The sequence below is a fragment of the Schistocerca americana genome, chromosome 7 (assembly GCF_021461395.2).
Source record: "Schistocerca americana isolate TAMUIC-IGC-003095 chromosome 7, iqSchAmer2.1, whole genome shotgun sequence".
Taxonomy (NCBI): Eukaryota; Metazoa; Arthropoda; class Insecta; order Orthoptera; family Acrididae; genus Schistocerca; species Schistocerca americana.
This window is the reverse complement of record NC_060125.1, coordinates 476,661,267-476,683,245: the sequence shown is the minus strand read 5'-3', so window position 1 is coordinate 476,683,245 and position 21,979 is coordinate 476,661,267. Positions and strand designations below refer to the sequence as shown.

Genomic DNA, 21,979 nt, shown 5'->3' with positions numbered 1-21,979 from the left:
GCTTCTTGCCCAATTTCACGATTCTAGGCCAACGAGAGGTGAGCTATAAGCTTTAAGGAGCGAGTTTGCGAGTGTCAAAATATGTGACATAAATGGAAGCACCTTTTGATTGCACTGACTCAGAAGCTTAAGCTTCTTAAATCGCCAAGGGGCCATAGACCTTGTTATCCGATATAAATTTCAGCTTCGCATGTCTGTCCCTTCCTTGCGGTCCTGACACACGGAGGACAAAGTGATCCTATACGGCTTCCGTTTTCACCGACTCTAATAGTAAATGATACCATGACAGAAGTTATATGGGCGCAGCATATTGTGTGTCTAATTGTGTATGGTTCTCTGTTAGTAGTAACGTTTGTCGTGCCATAAACAACGCCCTCCTGGAACAATAAATGGCATTACCCAGCTGGCTACTAGGCCAATGATTACCCAGAATATCTTCCCAGTTCCAATATCCGGCGGAAGGAAACTCGGAAATGCGCTACTAAAATTTGGCAACGCTGCTACGGAGCAGCTGCTCAGGATGTTCAACAACCTTCTCCGCTATTTTAAAATCGCAACACACTGGCGCAGGGCCAATGTCATCTCTCGCGTGAGGCGTCGGTACGTTGGCGTCCTGTGTGCCCGGCCTCTTCCAGGAATCTCTCTCTGTCAAACGTCCCGAAATAAATTATACGACAGGGCAGCGGGTTACGCAGCTCGCTGCAGTAAGGTGGGCAAGTGTTCGGTGTGTGTGTGTGTGTGTGTGTGTGTGTGTGTGTGTGCGTGCGTGCGTGCGTGCGCGCGCGCGCCTGGCATCGGCAGATAAATGCGATATTGTAGAGCATTTGAGGAGCATCGTTTCGTTCTTCTTAACAACACAGGTGCGGCAATATCGTACTTATCCGCCGTTAGCAGGCAGCGACTTTCAATTAAAGTATACTTATATGGATATGGTGTCTATTCTTTCGGACAAGTCCGAAAGAACAGACACCATTGATGACCTGCAGCCGTCTAGAACAAAATTAGAATTATATTAACACCTTCAGCTGCTGACGGGCGTTGACATACAGGGTGAGTCACCTAACGTTACCGCTGGATATATTTCGTAAACCTCCGACGTTCAGTTGCGTGTTGTAGCAAACACGGGCCACGGTCGGCGAGCAGCATCTGCAGGAACATGTTTACGATGACGACCGTGTTTACGAGTGTGGCTGTAGTGCACTGTTGTGGTTTGGTCTAGCTGTCGCAGTGTCTGCATGTAGCGCTTGCTGCTATTGTTATTCTGCATTCGTCTCCGTACGCAGACCAACTGTAGTACGCCCTGTTACCAGACGTCTGTGATAGTGTAGTGTTGTAGGAACTGTGACCATGGTGTATTCGAACTCTGAAAAGGCGGAGATGATACTCATCTATGGCGAGTGTCGACGAAATGCAGCTGAAGCCTGCTGGGTGTATGCAGAACGGTACCCGGACAGAGAGCATCCAACGTGCCGCACATTGCAAAACATCTACCGCCAACTGTATGCAACAGGTATGGTCGTAGCACGCAAACGGGTCCGTAACAGGCCCGTCACAAGAGAAGCGGGTGCAGTTGGTGTGTTAGCTGCTGTTGCCATGAACCCACACATGAGTACACGGGACATTGCGAGAGCCGGTGGACTGAGTCAAAGTAGTGTCATGTGCATAATGCATCGTCACCGCTTTCACCCGTTTCATGTGTGATGACTTTAATCATCGAGTGCAATTCTGTCAATGGGCATTAACAGAGAATGCGTTGCAGTTCTACCTGTTTACCGATGAAGCGGGTTTCACAAACCACGGGGCAGTGAATCTACGGAACATGCATTACTGGTCCGTGGACAATCCTCGCTGGCTCAGACAGGTAGAGCGACATCGACCGTGGACTGTAAATGTATGGTGCGGAATCATTGGCGAGTACCTCATTGGTCCTCACTTCATTGCAGGGACCCAAACAGCTGCAACATACATCGGGTTTCTACAGAATGATCTGCCAACGTTGCTCGAAAATGTCCCACTGGAAACGCGTCGACGTATGTGGTATCAGCATGATGGTGCACCTGTACATTCCGCAATTAACACTAGGCTGACCCTTGATAGGATGTTCGACGGCCGTTTCATAGGACGTGGAGGACGCATAAATTGGCCAGCCCGTTCTCCTGATCTTACACATCTGGACTTCTTTCTGTGGGGTACGTTAAAGGAGAATGTGTACCGTGATGTGCCTACAACCCCAGAGGATATGAAACAACGTATTGTGGCAGCATGCGGCGACATTACACCAGATGTACTGCGGCGTGTACGACATTCATTACGCCAGAGATTGCAGTTGTGTGCAGCAAATGATGGCCACCACATTGAACATCTATTGGCCTGACATGTCGGGACACACTCTATTCCACTCCGTAATTGAAAACGGAAACCACGTGTGTACGTGTACCTCACCCCTCATGGTAATGTACATGTGCGTCAGTGAAAAAGACCAATAAAAAGGTGTTAGCATGTGGACGTAATGTGCTGTTCCAATCTCTCCTGTACCTAAGGTCCATCACCGTTCCCTTTGGATCCCTACGTAATTCGGTGCTCTCCGATACACACGATCGAACAGTGGAGGAGTGGTACTCAAGCGTCAACTTTAGGTTACAATATCTCCGGATGTAATTAACATTTTACAATGCAACAAACGGCACTGATTACGTATTTGTTTATATGTTCAAATGTGCTAAAAAACTAACGGGGTTCCATTTTTAAAAAACGTAGGTTTGTGTTAAAAAACATACTTCCGTGCATTTTTTTATGGTTTGTATTAACCAATTACATTAGCCCCTCTCCTCACGTTCGGTCTGTGGAATCTATTCGTCAGTATTTGATGTGGTTTACGAAATATATCCAGCGGTAATGTTAGGTGACTCACCCTGTATATCAACAGGGACAGGTGAAAATGTGTGCCGCGACTGGGACTCGAATCCGGGATCTTCTATCCATCTGAGTCACCGAGTGCACAGAGGTTAGTGCGATTGCAGGGACTGTCTCGAGTACGCCTCCCGCGAGACCCACAGTCTCACCTTGTATGTCCACATACTGCGGTGGCGCGGTTCTTTCCGTCCCTTTACGACGAACCTGCACCTACCTGTGAACATTGTCTCAGCAGATCATCAGTAGGAAAGCCGAGTGAAACCTACCGTACTTCGACGTGAACCAGGCTGCAATTTAAGTCACTAATCTACGTTTCGGGGGAAAGTCTTCACACAAATGAAAGTTTTGAAATTTCGTCCTCAATTAATATATTTCGAAACTTAGGTGAACAAGTATCACTGCCAAGCCCGTGCTAGTCTTAACACAGTCACTCACAATCCCTTTCACTCACGTTAGCAAGTTTATGGTGTTGCATTTCCCGAAAACGTAATAGCTACAAAAATACTGATTGTTTTAGATCGAGAATGCTCGCCAAATATTAAGTCTGTCGGTAAAAATGCAGTCAGAGTTTTTTAGCCACCGACCTGCTCAAACGCCACGTGGAATATGTCTTTTCTCGTCACAAAATTCACTAAAAAATTCCGAAATTTCTACACGCCCATCGGAATAATTATGCCGTCACTTTACCACACTTTTGATGTATGAAACACTGCTAGATCGGGCAACTTAACGTTTCCAACGGAACTACTACTACATACGTCCGAACTGTTTCATTGCTAGGCTCCCACTCCTCTAGAATACTCCAAGTCTCCTTTTCCAGCAGAGAAAGGCGCGCGAGGAATATTGCTTTACTATTGGTCGATTTACTCAACAGCCAATAACAAAACAACACTTTCCCGCGTCAGTCCGCGCTTTCCATCAATAACCAATCGCAAAATAGTAAACCTAACGACTGCACTTTTTACCAACGTAATTATCTAATATGCTGAAGTTTTGTTTATGCATAAAGTTATTTACTGTTGTTATTTATACCTGACATAACTTTCCCTTTACCATAAACTTACTTTACAAATCTATTCTACAAAAATCCCCTTTGTCCATATCCATACTTCTTTCAAATGTTCCCACATTAAATCCCACTACATAATTCGTTAAACAATTATCTTCATATTAACCTTAAACCACACTCACGTATCATTCATACTGCTAAAACACATTTATAACATTTTACATACACAAAAAGAAACAATAACACTTTATGAAAATACTAGAACAGTTTATGAAAAACATTCTATTACTTTAGTGCACTCTAGTGGGCACAATCGAAACTAAAATCACAGTCCCCCTATCCAATATTGATACATAAACTACGTGCGCGTCCAGTCTCGCGTCACCATCTGTCACTATCCAGCTCTGAGACACATCTCCCACTTAACCACCTCCAAGGCAGGATCGGTATACGGCGCTACGCCTCAACACTACATTCGTAGTGTTCCACCCCAACACACGCATTACTCTTGGAAGACAATCTTACCAAGTCCCGAAAGAACAGACACCATGTCCATGTAAGTATATAGTTCTGGCAGCACCGGCCACGACCTCCTCCTTCTGTGCAGATGCACACGTATTCCCCGAACTCTTACGGTACTTGGTAAGATTGTCTTCCACGAGTAATGAGTGTGTTAGAGTGGGACACTACGAATGTAGTGTGTGGACATACAAGGTGAGAATGTGGGTCTCGCGGGAGGCGTGCGCGAGATAGTCCCTGCAGTCCCGCTATCCTCTGTGCCCTCGGTGGCTCAGATGGATAGAGCGTCTGCCATGTAAGCAGGAGGTCCGGGTCGGGGCACACATTTTTACCTGTCCCCGTTGATATATATCAACGCCCGTCAGCAGCTGAAGGTATTAATGTGATTCCAATGTCGTTCGGCTAAAATGTTCTCCCCTGTAGGGGAATTAATGGCTTCAAATGGCTCTGAGCACTATGGGACTCAACTGCTGTGGTCATCAGTCCCCTAGAACTTAGAACTACTTAAACCTAACTAACCTAAGGACATCACACACATCCATGCCCGAGGCAGGATTCGAACCTGCGACCGTAACAGTCGCACGGTTCCGGACTGCGCGCCTAGAACCGCGAGACCACCGCGGCCGGCTGTAGGGGAATTACATAATGTGTGTACGAGGACAGGTTGCCACTCAGGAACGACGACATATAAAAGTTTGGGTTTGGGCGTGAGTCATGCTCGGATGGTCCAGGCGATAAAGGCGACCCTCGCGTAAAGCGGGAAATCCGGGTTCGAGTCCCGGTCCAGCACTTATTTGCACTGTCATCATGTCCTTATACAGATGGTGGTTATTCGTATTCGCAACTGCAAATACATTTCACGTAGAATAGGCATTTTCGGCTGTAGAAGGTGGGTGTCTCTGTTGTTCGCTCTTGTACAGTACGAGTGGTTTGTCCCAACAGCTCTTACAACAAGACACAAGTGAACAGACCATCTTTCACAGCTCCCAGAAAATCTGTTGAATTGGTCTGTTGACATAGCATCACTAGTACCTGATGTTTCTTTATAATTCCAGCAAGTTATGAAAAAAACATTTTTTCACAAACAGAAGAAAAAAATAGACGTAAGAACTCCTCTTTGCTCTTCCAGGCATTGGTCTAACATTTTGAATTGGGAGTGCTCCTAGTGTCAACCAAAGTTCCAAGGACGCACATTGTCTGCCAAGGGTGGTGGCAGTTGGACCCCTGATAGTACGGATAGGTCTGCATGGTTGCGCTTCCGGTACACAGAATGCGCGAGGTGTAGCCTCTTTCCCTCGTAATAGTACGTCCATAAGCTATAGACATCTATTCTTCTCTCGAGCCATGGTAATTATAAGATCGCCAGCAGAAAAGTTGGAAGAGTGAATAGTGATGGCATGGTGCACACCAGAAAAATGGTGGAATGTTCTAGGCACGAGTGAAACTTGAAGAATCATAAATATGTGAAGTTACAAATAGCTTAACATCTCGCTCTTTATGGACAAATGCTCGCTCAGTGCTCCAGGCAAGCAAATGAGAAGTTGCAGTACACAAAATTTAATCCGTACCATCGTCATGGTCTTTATGTCAGCTGATTTTGTGTGTGTGTGTGTGTATGTGTTTGTGTGTGCGTGTGCGTGTCCGTGTGCGTGTTCAGTGATTGCTGTTCAGAAAATGAATAAACAATCTAGCACCTGCCTTTTACATGATGGAATAACTCCATTTCGAAAACGTATAAGCAAAACAGTTGCACATTAAGGGTAAACCGAACGACGTTGCACTGTTTTTATCGGGCTGGTATTCGAGAATTTTGAGGCTGCGATCCTCACCCGCCCGGGCAGCCACGAGTGTTAACGCGACGGCCTACGCGATGGGGAGGTATGCCGGCCCGGGAACGAATCCGCCCAGTGACTGAACGACGAGCGCTCTGTGCGCTGCGCTGGACAGCGTGGATGTGGTTTTTAGGCGGTTTACCCCATCCCACTAGGTGCATACCGGGCTGGTTCCCATGTTCCGCCTCAGATACACATAATGCAAACATAACGTTTCACGCAGAATTTACTCTGTACGCTGACACATTGGGTTCCTGCTTCAGCCCTGGTGGTGAAAGGAATACTGATGACCTTAGCTGTCTGGCCTCATTAAAACACTTATGCAACATCAGCATCTAATCCTAATTAGGCTGATTTGATTTAGCTTTTCTATGGTTTCCCTAAATTACTTCCGGAAAATTCCAGGATAGTTTCTGTTGTAAAGCTGCGATCGACTAACTGCTCAGTCCTTGTCAAGCTAGGCCTGTAAGCATATAAATACCCACGTCTTTTTAAGAATGTAATACCATGACATTTCCAGTGCAGAAACAGACAATCATTATGAGACAAATGTGACAATAGACTACAATAAAAATATCAGAATAATTTACATTGTTCTTACAGAAGTGACCCACGGAGAAATAAAAGTTTCATTCCATCCACCATAAACAATGTTTTCGAAAATCCTGCGACTTTATTGTTTACATTATTACTGATAAAATTGCAGGCTATTGTCCCTCCTTCATTACCCAGAAATTATGTACACGCAAACCATCACTGCTACTATTCGCTTCAGGTAAGATCATAACATGGAACAAAGATATTGCAACGATATTGTCATAGCACTTGAAAATGCGAATAAATTTCTGAAAGAGAGTCTTGCTATGCACGATGAAACGTAACTGATGCAGTAATATCTTCGTACATCCATATTTAAAATGGATGATGGTGGGACATCAGCTGGTATAATTTTTTATTGAAACTGAAACTCCTCCAGCTGTTGATTGGCGACTCCATGGAGTGTCCTGTGCACCACGACCATATAATGGGTATACTTGGAAGCTTATTGACACCAGTGCCTACCAATTTAAATTATATATTACAGCACTGAAGATGGTCAATAAGTGACCGAAAATCGATTTTGCGTTTAATAAAACAAAAAAATACGACCAATGCTGTCTCTCCTTCCAAGTATCCTCCAGCTGTATTTAAGATTTCATATTTATTTGGTTACTAGTTTCGACGTTGCGCCAACGTCAGCTTAAGGCCCTATATAACACACCATACATAAAACAAACAATGTGGGACATCAGTAGTCTATGTGCTGTTGAACAAATTTAATATATTATAAACATATTATATAAAGGAGACTTAATTAAAAGTAGTTACATTTGGTTCATTTTCATTAAGATGCAATTTACCTCGACATTAGTAATTTACATGGTATAAACAAGTACAAATGAGGTTACATATACACGGTTATTTCCATTAAAGATCAATACCAGACATTTGAATGAATGGGGGTATACAGGGTGGGTCACCGAACGTTACCGCTGGATATATTTCGTAAACCACATCAAATACTGACGAACCGATTCCACAGACCGAACGTGAGGAGAGGGGCTAGTGTAATTCTTTAATACAAACCATACGAAAATGCACGGAAGTATGTTTTTTTAACACAAACCTACGTTTTTTTAAATGGAACCATGTTAGTTTTGTTAGCACATCTGAACATATAAACAAATACGTAATCAGTGCCGTTTGTTGCATTGTAAAATGTTAGCTACATCCGGAGATATTGTAACCTAAAGTTGACGCTTGAAACCTCCGACAGCTGCAACATACATCGCGTTTCTACAGAATGATCTGCCAACGTTGCTCGAAAATGTCCCACTGGAAACGCGTCGACGTATGTGGGTTCAGCATGATGGTGCACCTGCACATTCCGCAATTAACACTAGGCTGACCCTTGACAGGATGTTCGACGGGCGTTTCATAGGACGTGGAGGACGCATAAATTGGCCAGCCCGTTCTCCTGATCTTACACCTCTGCACTTCTTTCTGTGGGGTACGTTAAAGGAGAATGTGTACCGTGATGTGCCTACAACCCCAGAGGATATGAAACAACGTATTGTGGCAGCCTGCGGCGACATTACACCAGATGTACTGCGGCGTGTACGACATTCATTACGCCAGAGATTGCAATTGTGTGCAGTAAATGATGGCCACCACATTGAACATCTATTGGCCTGACATGTCGGGACACACTCTGTTCCAGTCCGTAATTGAAAACGGAAACCACGTGTGTACGTGTACCTCACCCCTCATGGTAATGTACATGTGCGTCAGTGAAAAAGACCAATAAAAAGGTGTTAGCATGTGGACGTAATGTGCTGTTCCAGTGTCTTCTGTGCCTAAAGTCCATCACCGTTACCTCTGGATCCCTACGTAATTCGGTGCTCTCCGATACACACAATCGAACAGCGGAGGAGTGATGCTATTTAAATAAAACACATGTAAACTGTATACTAGAAAGCTAGGGTTGCGTTGTGTGAGTAGACTTCTGTAAAGAATAGCTGAGATCGCGCAAACCAGCAGGTAATCTAATCTGGGGGAGGGGGTGAGGTTAAACTAGTAAATAGTGACCGAGGGAGCAAAAGACTGAATGGTCTAATAAATGCAGTAATATGTTATTTACATCATTCCTGACTAAGTACTGCACCTGTCACGCTATTTCATGGAATGCAAAACGCGATATTCATTCCTATTTTCAAGTGTTATGACAGTATCTTTTACCATTATCATTTTACGAGCAGCAAACAGTCTGAATTTCTGTGAAAAGGACGCATAATACCTTATGACAATAAAATGACGACTGCAGGGCAAGAAAAGTTGAACAACTCGTACGTAGACATCCCATGCAATGTTCATGTAAACTCCCACAGCACTAAAAAGTGGGAATAAAGTCCTGGACGCATCGTGCTATGCATCACAAAACATGAGCGATTCAGCACTTTATCATTTAAATCCACACGTATTATCAAAAAGGATGTATGTATGTATGTATGTATGTTCCATCTCTCTTCCTAAACCACTGGACCGATTTCAACCATACTTGTTACACATGTCCTTTCCTGTTGGCAATCATCTCTGTGGTGGTAAGAACAATCTACATGTCATATTACGCGACGTATGTCGCCGTAAACAGTGAGATGCATGAAAAAATGCCGCGTCATGAATGAAGCTTTAATACATTTTTTCTTTACTACCAAGACACTCCTACAGTAGAATCAACTTAAGGAAACCCCTGACAGCTGGCAGCGCTGATGACAGCTTTCAACGGCGAAGTGCAAACGGTTACAGGCGAAAACAATAGCCGTCTGTAGAGCTGTGAAGAGGCGTTGCCATAGAGACGTATACAAAATCGCATTGTAGACACGTGAAAGGAGCTGCGCCCAGCGTACAGGAACTGCCCGGAATCATCTCACACCGAGTTTACTGCACAATTTCAAAGGTGTTTTCGTATACCTGGAAACGAATATTTTTTCGATATTACACTAAAAACACAGTTCATATTTTGTTTTCGTTTCTAACGTGAAGATGGCAAATAGGATACTCGGGCAATGCCTGGTTTGTCAGCTAGTAATTAATAAAGCTATTAATACTACGTGTGAAGACTTACAGGACTTAGGCACAGCGCAGGCGTCAGCTCCACCTTCACCGACACGTGTCCCCCCCCCCCTCCCCCCGCCACCACCCCCTTCCGTCACCTGTTAACAGCGCTGACGACACTAGCCTACTTCGGCACTATTTTGCCGGAGACAGGCTTACTGCTAACAATAAGTCACGGCACCTCCTTGCACCAAAGCCGCTTTTACGGCAGTCGGCGCCCTCTCCACAGACATATGGGAGGCTGTCTCATGACGCTAAGCTCTGTGGCGTAGACTAAACTTCTAAGATGAGAAAATACCCAGCACGGAAGTGGAAAATACAGACAAATCTCTGCATTGTCAGACAAAGCCCATGTTCAAATAAGTAGGCAGATAGTCACCAGCAAGACGTTCTTCCGACGACATTGAGGAGTATCAAAGGGACAGAGCTTGCGTGGTCCCCAGTTCTCTCTCGAGCAATACGTTACATAGGTCTGTAATACAGGAAAACAAGGAACAGTAGAAGACGACACGATGCTTGTTTTTTCTGCAGTAATGAGGACACCTTCAGTGACGGAAAATACTTGGCACTTGTAGCACCACAGAGAGAGACTGCAGCAACGTGGTTGAAGTGTACAATTGCCGGCCGGAGTGGCCAAGCTGTTCTAGGCGCTACAGTCTGGAGCCGCGCGACCGCTACGGTCGCAGGTTCGAATCCTGCCTCGGGCATGGATGTGTGTGATGTCCTTAGGTTAGTTAGGTTTAATTAGTTCTAAGTTCTAGGCGACTGATGACTTCAGAAGTTACGTCGCATAGTGCTCAGAGCCATTTGAACCATTTTGAAGTGTACAATTACAGTAAATTACGGAAAAGTATTAAGAGAATAGAAAATTAGGACATTTGGACTCTTTATCCTCGCTAGGCTTCAGGTTACAGAAACACAAGTCTAGTGCCATCAGCTAAGAGCGGATCTTGACCAAATAGACGGTCCAGTCACATTAATGTGACCATCACCTAAGCTCGACGTCAACGTGCAACTACCATTCACAGACGGCAGGTAGCAGCAATATCATAGAGCGTGTCGGGAGGAAACGGAGAAAAGTGCAGTCGTTGTAATGCGGAAACCGAAGCGATTTATCTGACATCCAAATGGCCTGATCATTGGCTCTTCCGGGCCACGGGGGGAACCATTTCCGAAACGGTAAAGTTTATAAGCCATTCGCGTGACGCTATGGTTAAAGTATACCGCGCACAGCAAAATTTCGCTATGCCAAATCGGCGACTGCGGTGCATTCGGTGCCATAGATAACAGAGGTGATCGACGCTGTGGGGGGGGGGGGGGGGGGGGTGCGAGCGCATGGACGTGCAGTTGCTGAGCAACTGACGGCTCAGAGGAATCAAGGGGCGATCAACATTGTCTCATCAACGACCGATGCGGCGTATGGGCCTCCGCAACATGCGCTTCGTTCATGCACAGCTGTTAGTCGGCGACGAAGGTTGGAATTTGCACGTCAGTAACGCAACTGGACGTCCACTGATTGGCGATAGGTGGCCTACTCAGGTGAATCACGCTTTATGCTCCATCGGACGGATGGTCGTTGGCGTGTTCGGCTTGAAACGTCTGAAAGCAAGCATCCGGGAACAGGGTGGAGGAGGGACGCTTACGGTGTGGGAAATGTTCTCGTGGCATTCCCCGGGTGACCTCAACATTCTGTAGAGACAATGGATCAACGCAAGTATGCATCTATCCTGGGGGACCACGTCCACCCCTACATGCAGTTTGTTTTCTTCGGCACAATGGCATCTACGAGCAGGACAATGCAACGTGTCACACAGCTCGCAGTGTACGTGCGTGGTGTTAAGAGCACCGGGATGAGTTAACCTACTCCCCTGGCTACCAAAATCTCCGGATTGAAACCTAGTCGAGAATCTGTTGGATTACGTCGATCAGGCTCCTAGCGCATGGATCCTCAACCAAGGAATCTAGCGCACCTGGACACAGCACTGAATTTGTGACCATTCAGAATCTCATTGACACTCTACCTGCACGTCCCGTAGTGGTCCACGCTATGAAAGCCGGTTATTCATGTTTTTGACAGGTGGTCGCATTAATATAACTGTACAGTGTGGTTGGTAACAGTGCTGTTTAGCATTTTCAAAAAAATGACTCTGAGCACTATGGGACTCAACTGCTGAGGTCATTAGTCCCCTAGAACTTAGAACTAGTTAAACCTAACTAACCTAAGGACATCACAGACATCCATGCCCGAGGCAGAATTCGAACCTGCGACCGTAGCGGTCTTGCGGTTCCAGACTGCAGCGCCTTTAACCGCACGGCCACTTCGGTCGGCTAAGCATTTTCAACACCTTCCTGTTGTTACTCATGTACAGTGTCTTCTGTCTACATTAACGCTCATAAATTAAGGATAATGCTGATACACGGTGAAACAACGCTCTGGTGGGCGGTTTGCTGGTTTAAATCACCTCAGGGTATGACCATGCGGTGCATTTGACCTCACGGTGGCGCTGGCAGCAAATCCACATACGCAGAGGTATGTTGGTGCATGTCAGAGTACGGTGCAACGAGTAAGTGTGCAGACGTTTTCAGACGTGCTAATGGTGACTGTGTGTTGAAAATGGCTCAAAGAACACATATTGACGACGTTATGAGGGGTAGAATATTAGGGCGACTAGAGGGTGGTCAAACACAGCAGATCGTAGCACGGGGCCCTCCGTGTGCCTCAAAGTGTGATCTCAAGATTATGGCAACGGTTCCAACGTACACGAAACGTATCCAGGCGTTACAGTATAGGACGTCCACCGAGTACAACACCACAAGAAGACCGATATCTCACCATCAGTGCCCGCAGACGTCCACGGAGTACTGCAGGTAGCCTTGTTCAGGACCTTACCGCAGCTACTGGTACAGTTGTCTTCAGACACACAGTCTACAGCCGACTGAGCAGACATGGTTTATTCACCCGGCAACCTGCAAGGTGCATTCCACTGACCCCTGGCGACAGAACTGTCCGTAAAGCCTGGTGTCAAGAACACAGTACATGGTCATTGGAACAGTGGTCCCAGGTTATGTTCACGGACGAGTCCAGGTATAGTCTGAATAGTGATTCTCGCCGGGTTTTCATCTGTCGTGAACCAGGAACCAGATACCAACCCCATAATGTCCTTGAAAGGGACCTGTATGGAGGTCGTGGTTGATGGTGTGGGGTGGGATTATGATTGGTGCACGTACACCCCTGCATGTCTTTGACAGAGGAACTGTAACAGGTCAGGTGTATCAGGACGTCATTTTGCACCAGTATGTCCGCCTTTTCAGGGGTGCAGTGGGTCCCACCTTCCTCCTGATGGATGATAACGCACGGCCCCACCGAGCTGCCATCTTGGAGGAGTATCTTGAAACAGAAGATATGAGACGAATGGAGTGGCCTAAAACCCATCGAGCACGTCTGGAATGGTCTCGGTCGACGTATCGCTGCACGTCTTCAAACCCCTACGACACTTCAGGAGCTCCGACAGACACTGGTGCAAGAATGGGAGGCTATACCCCAGCAGCTGCTCGACCGCCTGATCCAGAGTATGCCAACTCGTTGTGCGGCCTGCGTACGTGTGCATGATAATCATATCCCATATTGATGTCGGGGTACATGCGCAGGAAACAGTGGCGTTTTGTAGCACGTGCCGTTCGGGACGGTTTTCTCAACTTATCATCAATACCGTGGACTTATAGATCTGTGTCGTGTGTGTTCCCTATGTGCCTATGCCATTAGCGCCAGTTTTGTGTAGTGCCACGTTGTGTGGCACCACATTCTGCAATTACCCTTAATTTATGAGCATGAGTGTACTTCACTTTGTAACTCTTGGCTCTACTCTTCCCAAACTGTTGCTTCTTTCTCTTCTCTTACTCCATCAGTTTCTAACCTCTAGAAAAATTATCCTGTCACCATGGCCGTGGCACCGTCTGACTTCTTTACTTACTGCGGGTTGGAGGGTTTCAGACAAGAAACAATTAGTATAATTTTAACTTAATTTGAATACATTATTCAGTAGATATGAAAGTTGAGGCAGCTTTTCCACTTTGGGAGCCAGTAATGCGCAATACCGGATCATTAGTGCAAATAGCCCAGCCACACACGGGGAATTATTAGGACAGAAAAAGTATTACGCTAACAGAGAAATTCGCTTACTCCACCCATAACATGTTAGAAACTGAACGATAAGCTGGCAGCAGACAAATTAACTACCATGCTCGCATAAGAATCAAAGTCGTTCGAATTTCAGGTGCATTCGACCTCAGGCATGTGTCGTCTCCACTGCGGCGTCTGTAGACGCCATATGCTCGCGACACGATGAAATTGGTACTACGGCTGGAGTCTACAAGTCTAAGGTGATGGGAGTCAGAGCATGTTGTCAGCTAGCTTGGCAGCAGACTGCTAAATCAGTGCATAGGTTGAAGAGAAACGAAACCGATGAATAAAATGAAACGAATGAATTAACTGTGTAATCGACCCGAATGTGTGAGTGAGGTGGCCCGTGGTTTCTCCGCAGTTTTATAACCTTGATATTGTGTCTCCGCTGAAAACATATAGTCGATCCTACAGGGGTAGCTGCGCTGACCTCTCCGTATTACGCCTTTATGACAAGGGTGAAGACATTTTCAACTCTAGCACTGCCCTGTCAACGTGGCGCGAAGACATGAAGATAAACGTCTCCCTCTATGACTGCGATTATCATGAACAAAATTTCAACGTAAAACGCATTTTCTAACGGCCAGACCCATATTAGGACTTTTAACAATAGTGATTCATCATAATCACACAACTGTTCTGACAGCGCTGTCTGATAGTCCAATCCTTCCACAACACATTGATAGTTTCAGAATATCGCTCATAATTGAATTCCTTGGAGAGATTTGCTTATAAAGTTTATGTGTTTGTTTAATATGTACGTAACTGATCCGTGGTTGCGATCATTCGATTTTTTATTTCGTCAGGTACCAGAATCTGTGATCTAAATTTAATCGTTTGGTTTTATAAAATGCTCTTTCTTCGCATGGGCTGGATATAATTGTTGCCTTGAACTCCCCAGCGTGAGACTGAATCAATCTGGGAAAATCGATGATCTGCAGCTTCATGAAAACAGCTTGCAAAGCTACTTCTCATTCGTAAATTATCTGCCAGTCTCTTCTTATGTCTCCCTACAGCTCGTACCTTCCGGCTTACCTAATGCCGATGAAGTCGTGTGTGTCTCGTTCTCTGTACGTGTACGGTCCTTTTTTTATTTTTCCTGCTTTCATTTGACTGTACTTTTTACTCCTTTCACTTTTTTTCGATGTAGCCAGATCTTCAGAAATTTCGTTTTTGCTGTTGTGCTTTACCTTAAATCCTTTTACGTATCTAAGAATCACCCCCATGAGCCGGAGATTAAAAAAATGTTGCTTGCAAGAAAGACATTCTTACACTACTTAAAATCTGCTGTTACGGGTAAACAGTACTTTATTCTGAAACTAGTTTCGACAAAAAAAATCATCACCAGACAGCTTAAAGTGGCATAGATCACGTGTTCATAATTACAACATACTTCATGCTGACATTTAACAGTGTAGAATCGAGTGAGCCTGCATTATGTTACGATTTAGTAGGAGCTTTTCAGTGGTGTAACGGCCTTGCGGCAGTGGTAGCACCGGTTCCCGTCCGATCACCGAAGTTACGAGCTGTCGGGCTGGGCTAGCACTTGGATGGGTCACCATCCGGTCTGTTTAGCGCTGTTTGCAAACGGGGTGCACTCAGCTCTTGTGGGGCAAACTGTGAGCTGCTTTACTGAGAAGCAGAAGCCCCGATCTCGTAAACTGACATATGGCCGCGAGAGCAGTGTGCTGACCACATGCACCTCCATATCCGCTTCCAATGCCGCTGTGGTCCCGAGGATGACACGGCAGCTGGTCGTTACCATTGGACCTTCATGGCCTGTTCGTGCGGAATTTAGTTTAGTTTAGTTTTTCTGCGGTGTAAAAATGTATTTCTTACAGTTGTTCAAAGCAAATGGACCACATCGTAAAGGAGACGTTTCATGTCAGATCTTACTCTTAGAGTGTAATGGTACATGTACTTTCTTTGTATAGACATTTATTTATTTTAGGCTAGTTTGGCAGTCAAGGTAGCTGAATGGATGGTACTTGACGGAAAATCTAGGTTTCAAACGTGTTTTTGGTTAGGACCAGATATTTTGCCCCAGAAATCAGTTAACTTTTGTCTTAGTTTCCATATTGCTCAATAGGTGATTGAAGTGGTGATATGCACGTTATAAGTCGTCTTCTCTTTCGAGCAGTATTGTCTGCATCAACTGCATCATTTGTCATCTGTGTGCCTTTATGTATATAATGCTTTCAGTTATGGAAAATATCAGTAGTAAAATAATGAAAAGAATGGACGATACAGCATGAACTTGTGCATACTATTTTAATTATTAAAATTCCTTAATTCGTTCTTTTACAAGCTATTGCTAAAACCTTTGATTTGGTGTAGATGCTTTCTTGCTGGGACATTCATTATTTTCCATTATTGTCCAAAGTTTATTTCTTTCTACATTTACGAGTACATAGTCTACAACAGCCATCTATGTTTCCAAGTTGAAACCACATACTTTTAGTAACACTTGTCGTAGAATAAATTCATTGTGTCTGGCTGTCGGGTTCCTGTAAATTGCAAGGTCAGAGTTAGTAGAGACAGTCTCTATGCAATATTCTACAAGAACGCAGACTAGACACCAAAACCCGAGAACTGATCGAACAAACGCTGACAGAAACCTAATCAAAAATTAAATTCATAGATGACATTTCGAAACGGTTCTGAGTTAAAACAGGAGTAAGACAAGACAAAGGGATCTCGCCAGATCTGGCCACTATTATTCAACATAGTTTTAGACAAAGTAATGAAAGAATGGGAAATGGAACTAAGAAAACAAAACCTTTGGAAGCCTATCGAACAAGGAAGAGATCTAGGAAAATTGAACGCTCCATATTTAGCCTACGCAGATGAGTTTGCGATTCTAACCGACAGTGCAGAAAGAGCAGTAAAACAAATCGAGACCCTCAAAGAATGTGTAGAGAAGGTTGGCCTGAAAACCTCTTTTGAGAAGACTGAATTCATCTCTTCCTAGTTAGATATTCCGAAACCTAAAACAAATTATGGTGTAATCAACAGTCAAACATGTTAAGTATCTCGGCGAAATTGCTGAACCGACAGGACTAGCAAGAATAGCACAATAAAACAAGATTGAAGAAAATCAAGAAAGCGTCCGTACTTGTTCAAATGAGTAAAACAAAAGACGTCTGTCAAAAGACACTAAAATCAGACACTACAACATGTCAATTAAACCGACAGTCACATAAGGAAGTGAAACATTGTCATTGAATCTGCAGCTAAAATTACAAAAAATTAAGGAAATAGAGAGAAAGACTGTTAGAAAAATTCTGTGATCACGATACACCCAAGATGGATAGACTGCAAACCATCGAGACAACATAAAAACTATCAAACATCGAAACTGACATCGGAAAGAGACGAATGAAGTTCTATGGACAGCTAAACAGATTACCTGGTAACAGACTAATTAAACGTCTATTGGACTATACCCGGGGGACCTGATGTTGAGATGGATTTGACAAAAGCAAAAATTGACATAAGAAAAACATCAGGCAGGGATACAATCACGAGCAAAATTGACAAGTGGACGTTTACTCGAGAGGCGGAAGCATAACCATACCGATCGAACAAAGAAAGAAGGCCTTCTGGGAGAAAACGAAGAAATATTGGGAAAAAAGAAAAAACTAAAGAAAGACTGAAAATCAGCTGCTTATCGTTCTCCAATAGGGACAATCGCTAATAATAATAAACAATAATATTTATTCACACATTACGATGGAAGCTCAAAATCTAACTTAGTATTTAGTTTATTTAATACGTATTTGAATATCGAAATCTAACATAGGATTTAGTTTATTTAATACGTATTTGAATTTATTAAATACAGCGTTACTTTAATAATTAAGGAAGTAAGTGGGTGAAGAATACATTTGTTTGAAGAGAGTTTGTGTATGATTTAATTGGTTAATAGCTATTGTAAAAATTACGATCTGCTGTAATAAGTGAACAAATAGCCATTTATGACAATAAATAAAATAATCTCATATACTTACTAGTGACAGCGCAAGCTCGCAGACTTGTTGCCAGGAAGACGCTACGTCTCGTATGATACAGCCTCATAAATGAACCTGACGATTCCTTGGGAATGTAGTGGCTTCCAGTGTTTTGTTATCAACTTAGGCGTAACATATGCAATCCTAGAACCACTTCTTGATAATACTCCTTTATTTGTCTTCCAGTGTTTCTTCTTACAATGAAGAGTTTAAGATCAACGTCTACAGGTTACTACATTAAGATTTTTTTAATTGAAACCTGGCACCTATTTTTTTAGTTGCATCGAAGCAGTCACGTTGTTCTTCACTATAGTGCGCACAAAAAAACTTGTGCCATGCCTGCGGAAACGGTGCAGTTAGGAAAGGGACTGCAACGGTGGGTAGGGTCCTGTTGTGAACGACGTATGTACACTTGGGAGGATAAGTTCGACAGCTGACCCCCTATGCACTAACGCATATCTTGCACAAGTTGTAAGACAGTTGGTACTTTCTCCTCACTCTCACTGTCACTTTTTGATTTAAACATAACGAGAAGGTCCCGAGTTCGCGCCTCGGTCCGGCACACACTTTTAATCTGCCAGGAAGTTAAATATAACTAGTTTATAAAGTTACCTGCTTTTCCAGTCCACTTTCTTTTGCCTCATTATAGTAGTATCGAGCCTGAATATTGTCTTTAATGGCCTCTTTATCGACGTAATATTAAAAATCTTCCTTCCCTCTTTCTGTAGAGTGTGGAAAGCAGCACGGTAAAGGTAATGGCGAACTGAAGCCAAAAGTCGATTCAGATCCCTGTACGCATTTGGTCTTGACAGCTACGTTTATGAAACCTCTGAAGCTTGTGATTTATCCCACGCCAATCAGTAAACTCTGATCGTCTTTGCAAGTTTCTGTAAAAGTGGGTTCCACATGGTGCAAAGCGCAACAGAGATACAACCGCGGCGGCTAACGACGTTGACTTTGCCATCAAGGAAGACTCGGCCGTTAGTCCCCTGGCCCGAGGCAAGGACGCCGGCCGAGCACGGGTGATTCTGCCGGACGCTGGTTCGGAGCCGGTTATGAGCAGACTGCCGCATATATCCGGCTCCGTGCAATCTCGCGCTTCCTGTGCACGAGCGTACGCCGTGCAACAAAGTCACATGTTGACGTAACAGGCCACACTCTCACCTTGCACAATACTTTTATTGTTGTTCTAGACTGCCTATTTGAGTATTAGAAAATAGTAAATTTAAGATCAGCCGTTGACAAATTAGCAAACAGTGCGACGAATAACAAATTCTCTTTGCCTGTGAGCAAGTGCACGTTGAAGCTGGTTCAGTAGGAGGGGCACATTGTGTCTAAATTTATGGAGACTAAATTAATTAATGGAAAGTATTCGCTTAGTAGAATGTTAATAGAAAATCATATATTTCTGTATTCAAAACCATGCTTGCTTTCGAAAGAATTCAACACTGCCTAACAGAAAATGTTAAGCATCCAGAATACGTGGTCTGATGTTACTGTAAGCCCGTATACGAACACACAGCGAAGGTTGTGTAAATGATTCAAGTTATAATTCTCTGTGACAGATAGGACGGCCACTGGAGTGAATCGGTGTAGTTTTTCTTTAGTGTTGTTACCAGTTCTGAAGGGAACAGCGTCGGATATTGAGTGAAGGACACGGAGATGCCGTGTACACGTGTGAGACAGCGTTATCAGCACCAGCAGGAGTTTAAAAGGAGCCTCATTATGGGTCTCCTTTTGGCTAGCAGGTCAAATCGCGGGATGTCCAGATTTTTGAGTATTCAGATGTGACTGGTTCATTGCAGATTGCTTGCGAACGTGAGGGCAAGCATAACCGTCGTCAAGGTTCCACTCGACCATGTGTGTTCACCACAAGGCAGGATCGCCGTATTATGCTCTAAGCGCGTTCTAGCCCCTTCGCGTCCGTGCCTGCAATCCGAGAACAAGCAACAGACTCCGTGCAACATTCCGTATCATCTCGCACCATTGGTCGGAGACTAGCAGTATCCGTGGCAGTGAATTACCGTCCCATTTGTAGGCTCCGGTCAGCAAAACAACACACGCGGCTGCGTTTCGAGTTGCGCCGTGACCAGGCAGTATGGACTGCTGACAAATGGCGTCCCACTATTTTCAGCGATGAATCACTGTTCTTTACTGCCACAGATGACCAACGTCTGCGACTATAGTGGAGACCTGGGGAGTGGTCCCTTTCTGCCAGTCTGTGGAAGAGCCTGGCGTCATGCTGTGAGTAGCCATCCGGTATGACTTCAGGTCACGCCTAGTAGTGATCAGGAGAAATCCAACGCAACAATAGTACGGACATCCTAAGTGCTCATGCGTTACCTCTCATGTGGGAGTATCCTGGTGGCATTTTTCAACAGTACAATGCGCGTACACACATGGCACGTGTGATCAGTCTGCCTGACGCTGAGGTACTCTTATGGCCAGCAAGATCGGGAGCTCTGTCCCTGATACAACACATGTGGGACCATCTCGTGTGTCAACTCCGTCCCAAGGCCAGTATCCATTATACCGAGAAAAAGTTACAAAAGTTGTGGGCCAGCTGGCCTCGAGAGAAGCTGCAACGGCTTTATGACTCTCTTCTCAACCGAATGAATGCATGTTTACAGACCAGAGGGTGGTGCATCGTCAGTCTGAAAAGTGGGTTCATATTGGCAAGTTTTTTTTGTAAATTTGACTCGAATTTGTAATCATTGACACATCATGACATCCTCTCTCAATCTGTGAAGTTTCATTTCGTCTCCTCATCCCCTCCTGGATGCTTCAGAGTGTGTGTAAGCATTTAAGTAACATATTACTTGAAACTTTTTTTGAGACTTCGAGTCCTTTTACTGCCCTATTAGTAAGGAACGGCTTTTTGAATCATTGTTACCAGTAGAGTACCTAGAAATTATGAGCAGAAAAAACCGTAAACGAAACTGGAAGAAAGAAACATCTATGAAATTCTTGGCTGGGAGATGACGAGGAGTACAGGTTGGTTGGTTGGTTTTGGGGAAGGAGACCAAACAGCGAGGTCATCGGTCTCATCGGATTAGGGAAGGACGGGGAAGGAAGTCGGCCGTGCCCTTTGAAAGGAACCATCCCGGCATTTGCCTGGAGCGATTTAGGGAAATCACGGAAAATCTAAATCAGGATGGCCGGACGCGGGATTGAACCGTCGTCCTCCCGAATGCGAGTCCAGTGTCTAACCACTGCGCCACCTCGCTCGGTCGAGGAGTACAGACTCAGCCCCCTGATCGGAAAGTGTTTTCTTCCATCGAAAACACTATGGCTCCTATTACTGCAGTGTGAGTAAGTTATGTGTTACGTGTGCTTTATCAGTGTGGCTGACTGTAACGGATACGTGTATGTCTGTAGTGTGGTGCAATGTTTGTGTTTTATAGAGGTGAGAAAAGGGAGTGGGTGGAACTCCTTGCCGCACATTCCATAAGATCTTCCTCTTGTAGACCATCAAGGAGGCCGCCAGGCTTTTAAGTTCTCTCCGGTGCACGGATCAACGGTGTTACATGTTCTCACTACATAAATCACTATGCAGAGTTTGGAATTTGATACTGGACGTTGGCAATAAGTCTCGAGGTAAGCCACTTTTACGCCACCTGCTCTCCTCATCTTGCAGGATACATAGTGATGGTGAATTTTTTTTGCCCATCACCAGGATCCGAACGGACTATCAACACACTAGTATTAGTGAATCACCATATTATTGCAACTGGGAGTGAGGGCGGCTTATCATTAAGTTATCATCACGAAATTTCACGAGAACACGCTGAACCACTAGATACTGTATGCACAGCTGTCTTGAAATCGTTCACAATGCGAAGAGTTCTCCTTAGTCACCACT

At 44.6% G+C, this 21,979-nt stretch overlaps 1 protein-coding gene across 1 annotated transcript in view; it reads left to right on the top strand.

Moving 5' to 3' along the window:
• Positions 1–21,979, top strand: part of LOC124623027 (bumetanide-sensitive sodium-(potassium)-chloride cotransporter) — a 239,889-nt gene that overhangs the window by 20,621 nt on the left and 197,289 nt on the right. The window lies entirely within an intron of this gene.